Source organism: Staurois parvus, unplaced genomic scaffold, assembly GCF_062004578.1.
Source record: "Staurois parvus isolate SC_StPar_1 unplaced genomic scaffold, SC_StPar_1.0 ptg000755l, whole genome shotgun sequence".
In the NCBI taxonomy this organism is placed as follows: domain Eukaryota; kingdom Metazoa; phylum Chordata; class Amphibia; order Anura; family Ranidae; genus Staurois; species Staurois parvus.
In genome coordinates this window covers 12,543-31,246 of record NW_028318551.1, presented here as the reverse complement: position 1 = coordinate 31,246, position 18,704 = coordinate 12,543, and positions in this window count along the sequence as shown.

Below are 18,704 nucleotides of genomic sequence, written 5' to 3'. Positions count from 1 at the left end.
ATTGTACAAATATATATAAAACAAAAAAAGAAAGTGACTAGTGCTTAATAAATATTATATGTGTAAACACAATAAAAATATATAATTCATATAAAACCAGTCTGCCCCCAAGTGGCTAAAAACTGGTTAAACATGTGCACACACGACTTAAATAAGGGTGACCAAGTGCTTACTTACATATATAATGTCTTAATAAATATAATAAAAAATCACAGTGAATAATCTCAAAAAGTGCCAAGTGTTAAAATGCAATCAATATACATCTAATATCATCATGTGCAAAATCATGCTATCATTCTTCTGTGAAAATTAAGATATAAATAGGTGCTTCTTCATCAAAATTGTGCTCAGACCAAGGTGTCACTCCAGTGCATCAATCCTAAATATCCAGAGTGCCTCCTCACCTCCAACATTCGACCCCTAGAGGTCACAGATCATTTATTTAAATGATGTTCCAGACCGACACCAGGATATATCTTGTCCCCACGACTCAAAATCTTATTATATAAGATGACTCAGCCATATATCCATGGACCATGGAAGATTAAGCAAAAAGAGAGATCTCCATTGCGCAATATGTAACGATTATTAAATATAAAGACCAGACGAATAACTCACATGCTCCTAGTAGTTAACAAGCGGTTCCCCCATATCCTATGGGAGTAATAGGAAATCACGTTTGGCAAAAACCGGAGGTGCGTCACCGGAAACACGTCACCGAGCTCCACCCGGAAATGACGGAATATGAGGGCACTCGAGCAGGCTCACTCCTGAGCTGCTGCTGTGTGTGACCATTTACACACACACAGCATGGCTTGGCTCCATTCCTGGAATGAGGGGGGGCTCAGGGAAGTGGGGGCTGCTGTACACAAGTCTGTTTTTAACTTCATGTATTCAAGATAAAAAACGTTGAGCCTTTACAACCACTTTAACCACTTGCCCTCCAGAGGATCCCCCCACTCCTGACCAGGCCCTGTTTTGCGATATGGCGCTGTGTTAATTTAACTGACAATTGTGCAGTCATGCAACGCTGCACCCAAATGAAATTTGTCCTTTTCCCACAAATAGAGCTTTCTTTATGTGGTATTTGATCGCTTGTGCGTTTTTTATTTTTTGAAAAAAAAACAATATTTTTAACGTTTTGCTTTTAAACATGTCTCCTCTTCTTCCTTCTCCTTTTCTTCTTCCTGCTTTTTCTTCTTTTTCTTTTCTTCCTCTTTCTTCTTCTTTTTCTTTTCCTCCTTCTTTTTTTCCTCTTTCTTCTTCTTTTTCTTTTTTTCCTCTTTCTTCCTCTTCTTCTTTTTCTTTTCTTCTTTTCTTCCTCTTTCTTCTTTTTCTTTTCCTCCTTTTTTTCCTCTTTCTTCTTCTTTTTCTTTTTTTTTTCTTTCTTCTTTTCCTCTTCTTTCGTCTTTTCCTCTTCTTTCTTCTTTTCCTCTTCTTTCGTCTTTTCCTCTTCTTTCGTCTTTTCCTCTTCTTTCGTCTTTTCTTTTTTCTTTTCCTCTTCTTTCTTCTTTTCCTCTTTGCTTCTTTCTTCTTTTCCTCTGCTTTCTTCTTTTCTTTCTTCTTTTCATCTTCTACTTTTCTTTCTTCTTTTCCTCTTCTTTTCCTCTTCTTTTTTTTCTTCTTTTCCTCTTCTTTTTTTTCTTCTTTTCCTCTTCTTTTTTTTCTTCTTTTCCTCTTCTTTTTTTTCTTCTTTTCCTCTTCTTTTTTTTCTTCTTTTCCTCTTCTTTTTTTTCTTCTTTTCCTCTTCTTTTTTTTCTTCTTTTCCTCTTCTTTTTTTTCTTCTTTTCCTCTTCTTTTCTGTCTTCTTTTCCTCTTCTTTTCTGTCTTCTTTTCCTCTTCTTTTCTGTCTTCTTTTCCTCTTCTTTTCTGTCTTCTTTTTTGTCTTCTTTTCCTCTTCTTTTCTTTCTTCTTTTCCTCCTTCTTTTCCTCCTTCTTTTCCTCTTCTTTCTTCTTTTCTTTCTTCTTTTCCTCTTCTTTTCTGTCTTCTTTTACTCCTTATTTTCCTCTTCTTTCTTCTTCTTTTCCTCTTCTTTTTTGTCTTCTTTTCCTCTTCTTTCTTCTTTTCCTCTTCTTTTCTTCTTATTTTCCTCTTCTTTCTTCTTTTCCTCTTCTTTTCTTTCTTCTTTTCTTCTGCTTTCTTCTTTTCCGTTGCTTTCTTCTTTCCTTTCTTCTATTCCTTCTCTTTCTTCTTTTCCTCTTCTTTTCTTCTTTCTTTTCTTCTTCTTTTTCTCTCTTCTTTTCCTCTTCTTTTCTTTCTTCTTTTCCTCCTTCTTTTCCTCCTTCTTTTCCTCTTCTTTCTTCTTTTCTTTCTTCTTTTCCTCTTCTTTTCTGTCTTCTTTTACTCCTTATTTTCCTCTTCTTTTCCTCTTCTTTCTTCTTCTTTTCCTCTTCTTTTTTGTCTTCTTTTCCTCTTCTTTCTTCTTTTCCTCTTCTTTTCTTCTTATTTTCCTCTTCTTTCTTCTTTTCCTCTTCTTTTCTTTCTTCTTTTCTTCTGCTTTCTTCTTTTCCGTTGCTTTCTTCTTTCCTTTCTTCTATTCCTTCTCTTTCTTCTTTTCCTCTTCTTTTCTTCTTTCTTTTCTTCTTCTTTTTCTCTTCTTTTCTTTCTTCTTTTCCTTTTCTTTTCTTCTTTTCCTCTACTTTTCTTTCTTCTTTTTCTCTTCTTTTCTTTCTTCTTTTCCTTTTCTTTTCCTCTTCTTTTCTTTCTTCTTTTCCTCTTCTTTTCTTTCTTCTTTTCCTTTTCTTTTCTTCTTTTCCTCTTCTTTTCTTTCTTCTTTTCCTCTTCTTTTCTTTCTTCTTTTCATCTTCTTTTCCAATTATTTTTCTCTTCTTTCTTCTTTTCTTTTTTCTTTCTTCTATTCCTTCTCATTCTTCTTTTCCTCTTTTCTTCTTCTTCTTTTCCTCTTCTTTCTTCTTTTCCTCTTCTTTTCTCCTTCTTTTCCTCCTTTTCTTTCTTCTTTTCATCTTCTTTCTTCTTCTTTTCATCTTCTTTCTTCTTTTCTTTCTTCTTTATCTCCTTCTATTCCTTCTCTTTCTTCTTTTCCCCTTCTTCTTTTCCTCTTCATTTCATTCTTCTTTTCCTCTTCTTTTCTTTCTTCTTTTGCTCTTCTTTTCTTTCTTCCTTCTTCTTTTCCTTCTCTCTTCTTCTTTTCCTCTTCTTTTCTTCTTCTTTTCCTCTTCTTTCTTCTTTTATTTCTTCTTTCTTCTTTTCTTTCTCTTTCTTCTTTTCTTTCTCTTTCTTCTTTTCTTTCTTCTATTCCTTCTCTTTCTTCTTTTCCTCTTCTTTTCTTGCTTCTTTTCCTTTTCTTTTCTTTCTTCTTTTCCTTCTTTTTTCCTCTTCTTTCTTCTTTTCTTTCTTCCTTCTTCTTTTCCTTCTCTTTCTTCTTTTCCTCTTCTTTTCTTGCTTCTTTTCCTCTTCTTTTCTTCTTCTTTTCCTCTTCTTTCTTCTTTTATTTCTTCTTTCTTCTTTTCTTTCTCTTTCTTCTTTTCTTTCTTCTTTTCTTTCTCTTTCTTCTTTTCTTTCTCTTTCTTCTTTTCTTTCTCTTTCTTCTTTTCTTTCTCTTTCTTCTTTTCTTTCTCTTTCTTCTTTTCTTTCTCTTTCTTCTTTTCTTTCTCTTTCTTCTTTTCTTTCTTCTATTCCTTCTCTTTCTTCTTTTCCTCTTCTTCTTTTCTTTCTTCTTTTCCTTTTCTTTTCTTCTTTTCCTCTTCTTTTCTTTCTTCTTTTCCTTTTCTTTTCTTCTTTTCCTCTTCTTTTCTTTCTTCTTTTTCTCTTCTTTTCTTTCTTCTTTTCCTTTTCTTTTCTTCTTTTCCTCTTCTTTTCTTTCTTCTTTTTCTCTTCTTTTCTTTCTTCTTTTCCTCTTCTTTTCTTTCTTCTTTTCTTCTTCTTTTATTTCTTCTTTTCATCTTCTTTTCCAATTATTTTTCTCTTCTTTCTTCTTTTTCTTCTTTTCCTTCTCTATTCCTTCTCTTTCTTCTTTTCCTCTTCTTTTCCTATTGTTTTCTTTATTTTCCTTTTCTTTCTTCTTTTCTTTTTTCTTTCTTCTATTCCTTCTCATTCTTCTTTTCCTCTTTTCTTCTTCTTCTTTTCCTCTTCTTTCTTCTTTTCCTCTTCTTTTCTCCTTCTTTTCCTCCTTTTCTTTCTTCTTTTGCTCTTCTTTCTTCTTTTCTTTCTTCCTTCTTCTTTTCCTTCTCTCTTCTTCTTTTCCTCTTCTTTTCTTCTTCTTTTCCTCTTCTTTCTTCTTTTATTTCTTCTTTCTTCTTTTCTTTCTCTTTCTTCTTTTCTTTCTCTTTCTTCTTTTCTTTCTCTTTCTTCTTTTCTTTCTTCTATTCCTTCTCTTTCTTCTTTTCCTCTTCTTTTCTTGCTTCTTTTCCTTTTCTTTTCTTTCTTCTTTTCCTTCTTTTTTCCTCTTCTTTCTTCTTTTCTTTCTTCCTTCTTCTTTTCCTTCTCTTTCTTCTTTTCCTCTTCTTTTCTTGCTTCTTTTCCTCTTCTTTTCTTCTTCTTTTCCTCTTCTTTCTTCTTTTATTTCTTCTTTCTCTTTCTTCTTTTCTTTCTCTTTCTTCTTTTCTTTCTTCTATTCCTTCTCTTTCTTCTTTTCCTCTTCTTCTTTTCTTGCTTCTTTTCCTTTTCTTTTCTTTCTTCTTTTCCTTCTTTTTTCCTCTTCTTTCTTCTTTTCTTTTTTCTTTCTTCTTTTCCTTCTCTTTCTTCTTTTCTTGCTTCTTTTCCTCTTCTTTTCTTCTTCTTTTCCTCTTCTTTCTTCTTTTATTCTTTCTTCTTTTCTTTCTCTTTCTTCTTTTCTTTCTTCTTTTCTTTCTCTTTCTTCTTTTCTTTCTTCTGTTCCTTCTCTTTCTTCTTTTCCTCTTCTTTTCCTTTTCTTTCTTCTTTTCCTTTTCTTTTCCTCTTCTTTTCTTTCTTCTTTTCCTCTTTTTTTTATTCTTCTTTTCCTCTTCATTTCTTTCTTCTATTCCTTCTCTTTCTTCTTTTCCCTTTCTTCTTTTCCCTTTCTTCTTTTCTTCTTTCTTTTTTTCTTCTTTTCCTTTTCTTTTCTTGCTTCTTTTCCTCTTCTTTTCTTCTTCTTTTCCTCTTCTTTTCTTCTTCTTTTCCTCTTCTTTTCTTCTTCTTTTCCTCTTCTTTTCTTCTTCTTTTCCTCTTCTTTTCCTCTTCTTTCTCCTTCTTTTCCTCTTCTTTCTCCTTCTTTTCCTCTTCTTTCTCCTTCTTTTCCTCTTCTTTCTCCTTCTTTTCCTCTTCTTTCTCCTTCTTTTCCTCTTCTTTTCCTCTTCTTTCTTCTTCTTTTCCTCTTCTTTCTTCTTTTCCTCTTTCTTTTCTTTCTTCTTTTCCTCTTCTTTCTTCTTCTTTTCCTCTTCTTTCTTCTTTTCCTCCTTCTATTCCTTCTCTTTCTTCTTTTCCCCTTCTTCTTTTCCTCTTCGTTTCTTTCTTCTTTTCCTCTTCTTTCTTCTTTTCTTGTTCTTTCTTCTTTTCTTTCTTTCTTCTTTCTTCTTTTCTTTCTCTTATTTTCTTTCTTCTATTCCTTCTCTTTCTTCTTTTCCTCTTCTTTTCTTTCTTCTTTTCCTCTTCTTTCTTCTTTTCTTTCTTCTTTTCCTCTTTCTATTCCTTCTCTTTCTTCTTTTCCCCTTCTTCTTTTCCTCTTCGTTTCTTTCTTCTTTTCCTCTTCGTTTCTTTCTTCTTTTCCTCTTCGTTTCTTTCTTCTTTTCCTCTTCGTTTCTTTCTTCTTTTCCTCTTCTTTCTTCCTTATTCTTTTCCTCTTCTCTTCTTGCTTCTTTTCCTCTTCTTTTCTTCTTCTTTTCCTCTTCTTTCTTCTTTCTTCTTTTCTTTCTTCTTTCTTCTTTTCTTTCTCTTTCTTCTTTCTCTTTCTTCTATTCCTTCTCTTTCTTCTTTTCCTTTTCTTTCTTCTTTTCCTCTTTTCTTGCTTCTTTTCCTCTTCTTTTCCTCTTCTTTCTTCTTTTCTTGCTTCTTTTCCTCTTCTTTTCTTCTTCTTTTCCTCTTCTTTTCTTTCTTCTTTCTTCTTTCTCTTTCTCTTTCTTCTTTTCTTTCTCTTTCTTCTTTTCTTTCTCTTTCTTCTTTTCTTTCTTCTATTCCTTCTCTTTCTTCTTTTCCTTTTCTTTTCTTTCTTCTTTTCCTCTTCTTTTCTTTCTTCTTTTCCTCTTCTTTTCTTTCTTCTTTCTTCTTTCTCTTTCTCTTTCTTCTTTTCTTTCTCTTTCTTCTTTTCTTTCTCTTTCTTCTTTTCTTTCTTCTATTCCTTCTCTTTCTTCTTTTCCTTTTCTTTTCTTTCTTCTTTTCCTCTTCTTTTCTTTCTTTTCCTTTTCTTTCTTTTTTCCTCTTCTTTCTTCTTTTGTTTCCCTTCTTTTTTTTCTTTTCTTTCTTCTATTCCTTCTCTTTATTCTTTTCCTCTTCTTTTTTTCTTTTCCTCTTCTTCTTTTCCTCTTCTCTTCTTCTTTCTTTTCTTCTTTTCCTCTTCTTTTCTTGCTGCTTTTCCTCTTCTTTTCTTGCTTCTTTTCCTCTTCTTTTCTTGCTTCTTTTCCTCTTCTTTCTTCTTTTCCTCCTTCTTTTCCTCTTCTTTCTTCTTTTCCCTTCTTCTATTCCTTCTCTTTCTTCTTTTCCCTTCTTCTTTTCCTCTTCTTTTTTATTTCTTTTCCTCTTCTTTTCTTTCTTCTTTTCCTCTTCTTTTCTTTCTTCTTTTCCTTCTTCTATTCCTTCTCTTTCTTCTTTTCCCCTTCTTCTTTTCCTCTTCTTTTCTTCTTTCTTTTCTTCTTCTTTTCTTTCTTCTTTTCCTCTTCTTTTCTTTCTTCTTTTCTTTCTTCTTTTCCTCTTCTTTTCTGTCTTCTTTTTCTCTTCTTTTCTTTCTTCTTTTCTTTCTTCTTTTTCTCTTCTTTTCTTTATTCTTTTTCTCTTCTTTTCTTTCTTCTTTTTCTCTTCTTTTCTTTCTTCTTTTCCTTTTCTTTTCTTCTTTTCCTCTTCTTTTCTTTCTTCTTTTCTTTCTTCTTTTCATCTTCTTTTCCAATTATTTTCCTCTTCTTTTCTTCTTTTCTTTCTTCTTTTCCTCTTCTTTTCTTTCTTCTTTCTTCTTTTTCTCTTCTTTTCTTTCTTCTTTTCCTTTTCTTTTCTTCTTTTCCTCTTCTTTTCTTTCTTCTTTTCATCTTTTCCAATTATTTTCTCTTCTTTCTTCTTTTTCTTCTCTTTCTTCTTTTCCTTCTTCTATTCCTTCTCTTTCTTCTTTTCTTCTTTTTTTTTCCTCTTTTCCTCTTCTTTCTTCTTTTCCTCTTCTTTCTTCTTTTCCTCTTCTTTCTTCTTTTCCTCTTCTTTCTTCTTTTCTTTCTCTTTCTTCTTTCTCTTTCTTCTATTCCTTCTCTTTCTTCTTTTCCTTTTCTTTCTTCTTTTCCTCTCTTCTTGCTTCTTTTCCTCTTCTCTTCTTGCTTCTTTTCCTCTTCTTTTCTTCTTCTTTTCCTCTTCTTTCTTCTTTTCTTTCTTCTTTTCTTTCTCTTTCTTCTTTCTCTTTCTTCTATTCCTTCTCTTTCTTCTTTTCCTTTTCTTTCTTCTTTTCCTCTTTTCTTGCTTCTTTTCCTCTTCTTTTCCTCTTCTTTCTTCTTTTCTTGCTTCTTTTCCTCTTCTTTTCTTCTTCTTTTCCTCTTCTTTCTTCTTTTCTTTCTTCTTTCTTCTTTCTCTTTCTTCTTTTCTTTCTTCTATTCCTTCTCTTTCTTCTTTTCCTTTTCTTTTCTTCTTCTTTTCCTCTTCTTTTCTTGCTTCTTTTCCTTTTCTTTCTTTTTTCCTCTTCTTTCTTCTTTTGTTTCCCTTCTTTTTTTTCTTTTCTTTCTTCTATTCCTTCTCTTTATTCTTTTCCTCTTCTTTTTTTCTTTTCCTCTTCTTCTTTTCCTCTTCTCTTCTTCTTTCTTTTCTTCTTTTCCTCTTCTTTTCTTGCTGCTTTTCCTCTTCTTTTCTTGCTGCTTTTCCTCTTCTTTTCTTGCTGCTTTTCCTCTTCTTTCTTCTTTTCCTCCTTCTTTTCCTCTTCTTTCTTCTTTTCCTTCTTCTATTCCTTCTCTTTCTTCTTTTCCTCTTCTTTTTTATTTCTTTTCCTCTTCTTTTCTTTCTTCTTTTCCTCTTCTTTTCTTTCTTCTTTTCCTTCTTCTATTCCTTCTCTTTCTTCTTTTCCCCTTCTTCTTTTCCTCTTTCTTTTCTTCTTCTTTTCTTCTTCTTTTCTTTCTTCTTTTCCTCTTCTTTTCTTTCTTCTTTTCCTCTTCTTTTCTTTCTTCTTTTTCTCTTCTTTTCTTTCTTCTTTTCCTTTTCTTTTCTTCTTTTCCTCTTCTTTTCTTTCTTCTTTTCATTTTTTCCAATTATTTTCTCTTCTTTCTTCTTTTTCTTCTCTTTCTTCTTTTCCTTCTTCTATTCCTTCTCTTTCTTCTTTTCTTCTTTTTTTTTCCTCTTTCCTCTTCTTTTTTTCTTCTTTTCCTCTTCTTTTCTTTCTTCTTTTCCTCTTCTTTTCTTTCTTCTTTTCCTCTTCTTTTCTTTCTTCTTTTCCTCTTCTTTTCTTTCTTCTTTTCCTCTTCTTTTCTTTCTTCTTTTCCTCTTCTTTTCTTTCTTCTTTTCTTTTCCTTTCTTCTTTTCTTTTTTCTTTCTTCTATTCCTTCTCTTTCTTCTTTTCTTTCTTTTCCTCTTCTTTTCTTTCTTCTTTTCTTCTTCTTTCTTCTTTTCCTCTTCTTTTCCTCTTCTTTCTTCTTTTCCTCTTCTTTTCTTTCTTTTTTTCCTCTTATTTCTTCTTTTCCTCTTCTTTTCTTTCTTTTTTTCCCTCTTCTTTTCTTTCTTCTTTTCATCTTCTTTTCTTTCTTCTTTTCTTTCTTCTTTTCATCTTCTTTTCTTTCTTCTTTTCTTTCTTCTTTTCCTCTTCTTTTCTTTCTTCTTTTCCTCTTCTTTTCTTTCTTCTTTTCCTTCTTCTATTCCTTCTCTTTCTTCTTTTCCTCTTCTTTTCTTTCTTCTTTTCCTCTTCTTTTCTTTCTTCTTTTCCTTTTCTTTCTTCTTTTTCTTCTTTTCTTTTTTCTTTTCCTCTTCTTTTCTTTCTTCTTTTCCTTTTCTTTCTTCTTTTTCTTCTTTTCTTTTTTCTTCTTTTCTTTTTTCTTCTTTTCCTTCTCTTTCTTCTTTTCTTTCTTCTATTCCTTCTCTTTCTTCTTTTCTTTCTTCTATTCCTTCTCTTTCTTCTTTTCCCCTTCTTCTTTTCCTCTTTTCTTCTTTTTTTCTTCTTTTCCTCTTCTTTTCTCTCTTGTTTTCCTCTTCTTTTTTTCTTCTTTTCTGTCTTCTTTCTTTCTTCTTTTCCTCTTCTTTTCTTTCTTCTTTTTCTCTTCTTTTCTTTCTTCTTTTCCTTTTCTTTTCTTCTTTTCCTCTTCTTTTCTTTCTTCTTTTCATCTTTTCCAATTATTTTCTCTTCTTTCTTCTTTTTCTTCTCTTTCTTCTTTTCCTTCTTCTATTCCTTCTCTTTCTTCTTTTCTTCTTTTTTTTTCCTCTTTTCCTCTTCTTTTTTTCTTCTTTTCCTCTTCTTTTCTTTCTTCTTTTCCTCTTCTTTTCTTTCTTCTTTTCCTCTTCTTTTCTTTCTTCTTTTCCTCTTCTTTTCTTTCTTCTTTTCCTCTTCTTTTCTTTCTTCTTTTCCTCTTCTTTTCTTTCTTCTTTTCCTCTTCTTTTCTTTTTTCTTTCTTCTATTCCTTCTCTTTCTTCTTTTCTTTCTTTTCCTCTTCTTTTCTTTCTTCTTTTCTTCTTCTTTCTTCTTTTCCTCTTCTTTCTTCTTTTCCTCTTCTTTTCTTTCTTTTTTTCCTCTTATTTCTTCTTTTCCTCTTCTTTTCTTTCTTTTTTTCCCTCTTCTTTTCTTTCTTCTTTTCATCTTCTTTTCTTTCTTCTTTTCTTTCTTCTTTTCATCTTCTTTTCTTTCTTCTTTTCTTTCTTCTTTTCTTTCTTCTTTTCTTTCTTCTTTTCCTCTTCTTTTCTTTCTTCTTTTCCTTCTTCTATTCCTTCTCTTTCTTCTTTTCCTCTTCTTTTCTTTCTTCTTTTCCTCTTCTTTTCTTTCTTCTTTTCCTTTTCTTTCTTCTTTTTCTTCTTTTCTTTTTTCTTTTCCTCTTCTTTTCTTTCTTCTTTTCCTTTTCTTTCTTCTTTTTCTTCTTTTCTTTTTTCTTCTTTTCTTTTTTCTTCTTTTCCTTCTCTTTCTTCTTTTCTTTCTTCTATTCCTTCTCTTTCTTCTTTTCTTTCTTCTATTCCTTCTCTTTCTTCTTTTCCCCTTCTTCTTTTCCTCTTTTCTTCTTTTTTTCTTCTTTTCCTCTTCTTTTCTCTCTTGTTTTCCTCTTCTTTTTTTCTTCTTTTCTGTCTTCTTTCTTCTTCTTTTCCTCCTGCTTTTCCTCCTTCTTTTCCTCTTCTTTTCTTTCTGCTTTTCCTTTGCTTTCTTCTTTTCTTTCTTCTATTCCTTCTCTTTCTGCTTTTCCTCCTCTTTCTTTTCTTCTTCTTTTCCTCTTCTTTTCTTTCTTCCTTTCCTATTTTTTTTCTTTCTTTTCCTTTTCTTTTGTTCTTCTTTTCCTCTGCTTTCTTCTTTTCCTCTGCTTTCTTCTTTTCCTTCTTCTATTCCTTCTCTTTCTTCTTTTCCTCTTCTTTTCCTCTTTTTTTTTCTTCTTTTCCTCTTCTTTTCTCTCTTGTTTTCCTCTTCTTTTTTTCTTCTTTTCTGTCTTCTTTTCTTCTGCTTTTCTTTCTGCTTTTCCTCCTTTTCCTCTTCTTTCTTCTTCTTGTCCTCTTCTTTCTTCTTTTCTTTCTTCTATTCCTTCTCTTTCTTCTTTTCTTTCTTCTTTTCCTCTTCTTTTCTTTCTTCTTTTCCTCTTCTTTCTTCTTTTCCTTTCTTTTCTTTCTTCTTTTCCTCTTCTTTTCTTTCTTCTTTTCCTTCTTCTTTTCCTCTTCTTTTCTTTCTTTTTTTCCTCTTCTTTCTTCTTTTCCTCTTCTTTCTTCTTTTCCTCTTCTTTCTTCTATTCCTTCTTCTATTCCTTCTCTTTCTTCTTTTCCCTTCTTCTTTTCCTCTTCTTTTTTATTTCTTTTCTTTCTTCTTTTCCTCTTTTTTTCTTTCTTCTTTTTCTCTTCTTTTTCTCTTCTTTTCTTTCTTCTTTTCCTTTTCTTTTCTTCTTTTCCTCTTCTTTTGTTTCTTCTTTTCCTCTTCTTTTCTTTCTTCTTTTCATCTTCTTTTCTTTCTTCTTTTCTTTCTTCTTTTCATCTTCTTTCTTTCTTCTTTTCTTTCTTCTTTTCATCTTCTTTTCTTTCTTCTTTTCCTTCTTCTATTCCTTCTCTTTCTTCTTTTCCCTTCTTTTCATCTTCTTTTCTTCTTTCTTTTCTTCTTCTTTTCTTTCTTCTTTTCCTCTTCTTTTCTTTCTTCTTTTCCTCTTTTCTTTCTTCTTTTCCTCTTCTTTTCCAATTATTTTTCTCTTCTTTCTTCTTTTTCTTCTCTTTCTTCTTTTCCTTCTCTATTCCTTCTCTTTCTTCTTTTCCTCTTCTTTTCCTATTGTTTTCTTTATTTTCCTTTTCTTTCTTCTTTCTTTTTTCTTTCTTCTATTCCTTCTCTTTCTTCTTTTCCTCTTTTCTTCTTCTTCTTTTCCTCTTCTTTCTTCTTTTCCTCTTCTTTTCTCCTTCTTTTCCTCTTCTTTCTTCTTTTCTTTCTTCTTTTCCTCTTCTTTTCTTTCTTCTTTTCTTTCTTCTATTCCTTCTCTTTCTTCTTTTCCTCTTTTCTTCTTCTTCTTTTCCTCTTTTCTGTCTTCTTTCCTCTTCTTTTCTGTCTTCTTTTCCTCTTCTTATCTGTCTTCTTTTCCTCTTCTTTCCCTCTTCTTTTCTGTCTTCTTTTCCTCTTCTTTTCTGTCTTCGTTTCCTCTTCTTTTCTGTCTTCTTTTCCTTTTCTTTCTTTTTTCCCTCTTCTTTCTTCTTTTCCTTCTCTTTATTCTTTTCTTTCTTCTTTGCCTCTTCTTTTCCTCTTCTTTTCTTCTTCTTTTCCTCTGCTTTCTTCTTTTCTTTCTTCTTTTGCTCTTCTTCTTTTCCTTTTCTTTTCCTGTTCTTTTCTTTCTTCTTTCCTCTTCTTTTCTTTCTTCTTTTCCTCTTTTCTTCTTTTCCTCCTTTTTTTTTTCTTCTTTTCCTCTTCTCTTCTTTTCCTCTTTTTTTTTTTCTTCTTTTCCTCTTCTTTCTTCTTTTCCTTTTCTTTCTTCTTTCTCTTCTTTTCCTTCTCTTTCTTCTTTTCTTTCTTCTATTCCTTCTCTTTCTTCTTTTCCTTTTCTTCTTTTCCTCTTCTTTTCTTCTTTTTTTTCTTCTTTTCCTCTTCTTTTCTTTCTTCTTTTCCTCTTCTTTCTTCTTTTCCTTTTCTTTCTTTCTTCTTTTCCTTTTCTTTTCTTTCTTCTTTTCCTATTCTTTCTTCTTTTCTTTCTTCTATTCCTTCTCTTTCTTCTTTTCCCCTTCTTTTCTTCTTCTTTTCCTCTTCTTTTCTTTCTTCCTTTCCTCTTTTCCTCTGCTTTTCTTCTTCTTTTCCTCTTTTCCTTCTTCTATTCCTTCTCTTTCTTCTTTTCCTTCTTCTATTCCTTCTCTTTCTTCTTTTCCTCTTCTTCTTTTCCAATTCTTTTCTTCTTTTTTTTTCTTTTCCTCTTCTTTTCTTTCTTGTTTTCCTCTTATTTTTTTTCTTTTCCTTTTCTTTTCTGTCTTCTTTTCCTCTCCTTTTCTTTCTGCTTTTCTTCCTTCTTTTCCTCTTCTTTCTTTTTTTTTTTCTTCTTTTCTTTCTTCTTTTCCTCTTCTTTTCTTTCCTCTTCTTTTTCTTTCTTCTTTTCTTTCTGCTTTTCTTTTATCTTTTCCTCTTCTTTTCTTAGTCTTTTCCTCTTCTTTCTTCTTTTCCTCTTCTTTTCTTTCTTCTATTTCTTCTCTTTCTTCTTTTCCTCTTCTTTTCTTTCTTCTTTTCCTTCTTCTATTCTTCTTCTTTTCCTCTTCTTTCTCCTTTTTTTCTTCTTTCTTCTTTTCCTCCTTCTTTTCTTTCTTCTTTTCCTCTTCTTTCTTCTTCTTTTCCTCTTCTTTCTTCTTTTCTTTCTTCTTTACCTCCTTCTATTCCTTCTCTTTCTTCTTTTCCCCTTCCTTCTTCTCTCTTCTTTTCTTTCTTCTTTTCCTCTTCTTTTCTTTCTTCTTTTCCTCTTCTTTTCTTCTTCTTTTCCTCTTCGTTCTCCTTCTTTTTTTCTTCTTTCTTCTTTTCCTCCTTCTTTTCTTTCTTCTTTTCCTCCTTCTTTTCTTTCTTCTTTTCCTCTTCTTTCTTCTTTTCTTTCTTCTTTACCTCCTTCTATTCCTTCTCTTTCTTCTTTTCCCCTTCTTCTTTTCCTCTTCTTTTCTTTCTTCTTTTCCTCTTCTTTTCTTTCTTCTTTTCCTCTTCTTTTCTTCTTCTTTTCCTCTTCGTTCTCCTTCTTTTTTTCTTTCTTTCTTCTTTTCCTCCTTCTTTTCTTTCTTCTTTTCCTCTTCTTTCTTCTTCTTTTCCTCTTCTTTCTTCTTTACCTCCTTCTATTCCTTCTCTTTCTTCTTTTCTTTCTTCTTTTCCTCTTCTTTTCTTTCTTCTTTTCCTCTTCTTTTCTTTCTTCTTTTCCTCTTCTTTCTTCTTTTCTTTCTTCTTTCTTCTTTTCCTTCTTCTTTCTTCTTTTCCTTCTTCTTTCTTCTTTTCCTTCTTCTTTCCCTTCTCTTTCTTCTTTTCCTCTTCTTTACTTGCTTCTTTTCCTCTTTTTATTCTTCTTTTCCTTTTCTTTCTTTTTTCCTCTTCTTTCTTCTTTTCTTTTTTCTTTCTTCTTTTCCTTCTCTTTATTCTTTTCTTTCTTCTATTCCTTCTCTTTATTCTTTTCCTCTTCTTTTTTTCTTTTCCTCTTCTTCTTTTCCTCTTCTTTTTATTCTTCTTTTCCTTCTTCTATTCCTTCTCTTTTTCTTTGCCTCTTCTTCTTTTTCTCTTTTCTTCTTTGCCTCTTCTTCTTTTTCTCTTTTCTTCTTTGCCTCTTCTTCTTTTCCTCTTTTTTTCTTTTCCTCTTCTTTTTTTTCTTTTTTTTTTCTTCATTTCCTCTTCTTTTCTGTCTTCTTTTCCTCTTCTTTTCTTTCTTCGTTTCCTCTTTTCTTCCTTTTTTTCCTTTCCTTTCTTCTTTTCCTTCTCTTTCTTCTTTTTCTTTCTTCTATTCCTTCTCTTTTTTCTTTGCCTCTTCTTCTTTTTCTCTTCTTTGCCTCTTTTTCTTTACTCTTCTTTTTTTTCTTTTCCTCTTCTCCTCTTTTCCTCTCTTTTTCATCATCTTCTTTTCCTCTTCTTTTCTTTCTTCTTTTCCTCTTCTTTCTTTCTTCTTTTCCTCTGCTTTCTTCTTTTCTTTCTTCCATTCCTTTCTCTTTATTCTTTTCCTCTTCTTTTCTTTCTTCTTTTCCTCTTCTTTTCTTTCTTCTTTTCCTATTTTTTTTTCTTCTTTTCCTCTCCTTTTCTTTCTTCTTTTCCTCTTCTTTCTTCTTCTTTTCCTCTTCTTTCTCTTCTTTTCCTCTTCTTTCTACTTCTTTTCCTCTTCTTTCTTCTCTTTTCCTCTTCCTCCTTCTTTTCCTCTTCCTCCTTCTTTTCTTTCTTCTTTTCCTCCTTTTCTTTCTTCTTTTCCTCTTCTTTCTTCTTTTCTTTCTTCTTTTCCTCTGCTTTCTTCTTTTCCTCTTCTTCTTTTCTTCTTTCTTTTCTTCTTTTCCTTTTCTTTTCTTTCTTCTTTTCCTCTTCTTTTCTTTTTTTCTTTTCCTCTTCTTTTCTTTTTTCTTTTCCTCTTCTTTTCTTTGTTTTCTTCTTTTCTTTGCTTTTCTTCTTCTCTTCATTTCTTCTTCTTTCCTTCTTTCTTTTTCTTCTCCCCTTCTTTCTTTCTTTCTTTCTCTTCTCCCTTTCTTCTTTCTTTTTCTTCTTTCTTTTTTTTCTCCCTTTCTTCTTTCTTTTTCTTCTCCCTTTCTTCTTTCTTTTTCTTCTCCCTTTCTTCTTTCTTTTTCTTCTCCCTTTCTTCTTTCTTTTTCTTCTCCCTTTCTTCTTTCTTTTTTCCTCCTCCTCCTCCTCCTCCCATCATCTCCTCCTCCTCCTCCCATCATCTCCTCCTCCTCCTCCCATCATCTCCTCCTCCTCCTCCCATCATCTCCTCCTCCTCCTCCCATCATCTCCTCCTCCTCCATTTCTATCTCCTCCATCATCCCCATCTCCTCCTCCATCATCCCCATCTGCTCTACCTCCTCCATCTCTATCTCCTCCTTTTCCATCTCCTCCTTTTCCATCTCCCTCCTCTTCCATCTCCTCCTCTTCCATCTCCTCCTCTTCCATCTCCTCCTCTTCCATCTCCTCCTCTTCCATCTCCTCCTCTTCCATCTCCTCCTCTTCCATCTCCTCCTCTTCCATCTCCTCCTCTTCCATCTCCTCCTCTTCCATCTCCTCCTCTTCCATCTCCTCCTCTTCCATCTCCTCCTCTTCCATCTCCTCCTCCATCATCTCCTCCTCTTCCATCTCCATTTCCTTCTCTTCCATCTCCTCCTTCTCTATCATCCCCATCTCCTTCTCCATCATCCCCATCTCCTTCTCCATCATCCCATCTCCTCCTCCATCATCCCATCTCCTCCTCCATCATCTCCATCTGCTCTTCCTCCTCCATGTCCTCTTCCTCCATCTTCTCCTCCTCCTCCTCCATCATCTTCTTCTCCTCCTCCTCCCCCTCCTCCATCATCTCCTCCTCCATCATCATCCTCCTCACAGTAACAATATAACATGAAGTCAACAAAACATTTTTTTTTTAACCTTTTTGTTTACTTTTTAATTTCCTAAATTTTTTTTTGTACTTGAGATCGAATCGTGACACCCACGGGTCGGCGGGGGCTTGGGCGCGCCCCCCTGCCTGCAAAAACAACGGGAGTGCGAATGACGTTTTGAAACGTGATTTTGTGCAGCGGTTCCACCCTGTCGCCGTTTTTATACAGTGGCTGGTCGGCAACCAGTTAATTTTGTAAATTTTTCTTTCTACCTTGTGATTTATGTTTTGTAAACACAGGAACCGGCTGATCTGTGATTCGTTACAGTAGATCAGCATGATGACTGATCGGTGCTGTACCAAATCAAAGCAGTGCCGGGCTGGCTGGCACACGTGTGCACCCCCTGTCCGGGTGCTTGAATGGTGTATGAAGTACGTGATCCAGTGCAGGGAGCCCACTTTGCCAACGTATTCCTACGTGAAGCGGTCTGCAAACAGTTAAGATAGAGGAATGAAATTTCCCAATAATGACACTGAAGTGTAATAACCGGAAATGGATATTCCACACTGTATAATGTGTAGCTTTGATGTAAAACATTGTTTTCCCCCATGTAGTTGTATGTTATTGTATATATTATTATTCTGACTACTTTCAGAGCGTGAGGAAAGTACTGTTGAGAACTGGCAGTTGTCAAAGCAGGGATCGGCACCGATCATCAGTGCTCAGCAGTGCCGCCCACCACTTCTGCCCAGCAGTGCCGCCCACCTGTGCCAAGCAGTGCCACCCACCAGTTCTGCCCACAAGTACCCAGCAGTGCCACCCACCTGTGCCACCAGTCAGTGCCGCCAGTCAGTTCCCAGCAGTTGCGCCAGTCAGTATCGCCTATCATCGCCGAATATCATTACCCAACTCATTAGTGCTGCCTATCAGTGCAGCTTCATCAACGCAGATCAGTGAAGGAGAAAAATGACCAGTTTGCAAAATGTTATAATAGAAACAAAGGAACTTTTTTTTTTGCTCTTTTTTTGTTTATGGCGCAAAAAGTAAAACACCCAGCAGCAAGTAAATACCACCAAAAGAAAGCTCGATTTGTGAGAAAAAAATAATAAAAATTCCATATGGGAATAATGTTGCATGATCACGCAATTGTCCTTCAAATTGCGACAGCGCTGAAAGCTGAAAATTGGCCTGGTAAGGAACGGGATATAAGTGCCCGGTAGGCAAGTGGTTAATGTCTGTGGGAGGAATATTGCCTCAAGAAGAACACATACCTAAAAATAAAACATATGGATTCCTCCATTCACATCGATCAATGTGGATGAAGAAATCTGTGCCAGAAGAAAACGGAAAAAAAATATATGCCGAAGTATAGGAGCGATCCACCCACTGACCGCCCCCGGCCCCCATATTTGGGCGTATACATTCTGTCAGAGTAAACATGTCAGTGCTGCAGCTGATTGGTCTTCCTGCAAAGCAAACAACGATTAACAATAAAACACAGTAACAATATAACATGAAGTCAACAAAACAACAATTTGTTTTTAACTTTCTTAACGTTTGTTTTCTTTTTAATTTTTTAAGTTTTTTTTTTACTTTTTTGATTAATGTTTTGTAAACACAGGAACCAGCTGATCTGTGATTCATTACAGCAGATCAGCATGATGACTGATGAGTGCTGTACCGAATCAAAGCAGTGCTGGTCTGGCGGGCACATGTGTGCACCCCCTGTCCCGGTGCTCGGATCGCATTCTAAGTACGTGGTCCAGTGCAGGGAGCCCGCTTTGCCACCGTATTCCTATGTGAAGCGGTCAGCAAGCAGTTAAGATAGGTAGATGAATGAAATTTCCCAAACAGACAGTGATTGGATATTTTCTAATAATGACACTGAAGTGTAATAACCGGAACTGGATATTCCACAATGTATAACGTGTAGCTTAGATGTTAAATAATAGTTTTCCTCATGTAGTTGTATGTTATTGTATATATTATTATTTGACTAGATAATGTGTATAATAGTTACCACTAGTTCTGGATAAATGTCTAAGTAAGTGACAAAGTACCTCTAGATCAGATATAAAAAACCTTTTAAAAAGTAAGTTACGTTACCTCAGGGCAGGGGTGTCAAATTCTTTATCATAGTGGGCCCCATCCGCATTATGGATGCCCTCAAAGGGCTGACTGTCTCTGTAAGACTAGACATCCAGGGCACCCCCCCCCCCTTACATCAGATATCATGAGCCTCCCCCCACCATCAGAGGTCAAGGTTCCCCCTACCCTCCCTTACATCACAGTGCACCCCCCCTTATTTTCTTATTTTGTGCTGCTGCTGGGAAAAAGTGGAGGGCAAGTGTGCTTGGAAGTAGAAAGTTCAGGATCTGGAGGGGGACCAGAGGAGGGCTGGAGTCAGCTGCCAGAATCTGCTGAATCCTGAGACCAGGGGAGGCAGCGATGAGGGGGTGCTGCGGCTGCACAGAGAGGCACAGGATCTGTAGGAGGAGTCCTGTCCTCTGTGCTGCCAACTGCTGGGACTTGGATATGGCCCGTGGGCCTTGTGTTTGACACATGTTCCTTAGGGTATGTTAAAATATCTGTAAAGTTACATGACCGCATGTATCGTTAATATGAAGTTACTGGACAAAGAATCAAGCTAGGCCCATTACAGTGACTGTAGCTCCTTGAAAAAGGGGAGATTTTGAAAGGTGTAATAAATAGCCCAGTAAATGGAGAATGTTGTATAGCACATTAACCACTTACCCTCTGGAAGATTTACCCCCCTTCATGACCAGAACATTTTCTTGCTATATGGCGCTGCACTACTTTAAGTGACAATTGCACTTTCATGCAACGCTGTACATAAATACAATTTATGTAATTCTTTACATGCAAATAGAGATTTCTTTTGGTGATATTTGATCACTATTGGGTTATTAATTTCCCGCACTATAAATGGAAA